The sequence below is a fragment of the Capsicum annuum genome, unplaced genomic scaffold, assembly GCF_002878395.1.
Source record: "Capsicum annuum cultivar UCD-10X-F1 unplaced genomic scaffold, UCD10Xv1.1 ctg2189, whole genome shotgun sequence".
Classification (NCBI taxonomy): domain Eukaryota; kingdom Viridiplantae; phylum Streptophyta; class Magnoliopsida; order Solanales; family Solanaceae; genus Capsicum; species Capsicum annuum.
Genome location: NW_025827876.1, coordinates 1 through 1,302, shown reverse-complemented (window position 1 = coordinate 1,302; position 1,302 = coordinate 1). Strand labels below are relative to the sequence as shown.

The window sequence follows — 1,302 nt, the reverse complement described above, 5'->3', positions numbered from 1 at the left end:
CTTTACTTCAGTTTTTCACTCTCTTTACAATTACTTTTGCTTCAACTGAGGAAGCAACGGCTCTCCTAAAATGGAAAGCAACTTTCAAGAACCAGAATAATTCCTTATTGGTTTCATGGAAACCAAGTCCTGATGCATGCAATGACCGGTACGGAGTTGTTTGCTTTAATGGTAGGGTAAACAGGTTGAATATTAGAAATGCTAGTGTCTTTGGTACACTCTATGCTTTTCCATTCTCATCCCTCCCTTTTCTTAAATATGTTGATCTTAGCATGAACAATCTCTTTGGCACAATTCCACCTGAGATCGGTAACCTCACTAATCTTATCTATCTTAACTTGTCTGTGAATCAGATTTCAGGCACAATCCCACCACAAATCGGCTCACTAGCCAGGATTCAGGCCCTCCACATATTTGAAAACCATTTAAATGGTTCCATTCTGGAAGAGATAGGTTACCTAAGGTCTCTTACTGAACTAGCTTTGAGTACCAATTTTCTTAATGGTTCTATTCCTCCTTCATTGGGGACTTTGAACAACTTGTCCCATTTGTATCTTTATGAGAATCACCGATATGAAGCACAACAATCTTTCTGGTACTCTTCCAACAACTTTTAGCATTGGAAGTGCACTAAGAAGCTTCAATTTGCATGGAAATAAGCTAGAGGGAAAAATTCCACAATTCTTGGAAAATTGCCAACAACTGGAAGTTCTTGATTTAGGAGACAATCTCCTGAATGATACATTTCCAATGTGGTTGGGAACTCTTCCTGAGCTTCGAGTTTTAAGCATGAGATTGAATAAGTTGCATGGATCCATTAGAACTTCAGGAAGTGAACAAATGTTTCTTGAGCTTCGAATCTTTGATCTCTCTCGCAATGATTTTTCCAAAAACTTGCCGACGAGTTTGTTTCAACATCTGAAAGCCATGAGGACAATTGATCAAACATCGAAGGAACCAAGATATCTTGGAGATTCATATTACCATGATTCTGTTATGGTTTCATCCAAGGGGCTGGAGCTTGAACTTCTCCAAATTTTGACTATTTACACAACCATTGATCTTTCAAATAACAAATTTGAAGGATACATTCCAAGTATTATGGGAGATCTTATTGCGCTTCTCGTTCTAAATTTATCTCATAATGGATTGCAAGGTCATATTCCGCCATCCTTCTTCAGTTGAATCATTGGACCTATCAGGTAACCATCTTGTAGGAGAGATAGCAGCACAGTATGCTTCTCTTACATCTCTAGAAGTCTTAAATCTCTCCTACAATCATCTCGAAGGGTGCATTCCTCA

The 1,302-nt window shown here is 38.4% G+C and overlaps 1 pseudogene; it reads left to right on the top strand.

Annotated features, from left to right (window-relative positions):
- Positions 1 to 5: 5 nt before the first annotated feature.
- LOC124890673 lies at positions 6 to 1,297 on the top strand (annotated as a pseudogene).
- The last annotated feature ends 5 nt before the right edge of the window (positions 1,298 to 1,302 follow it).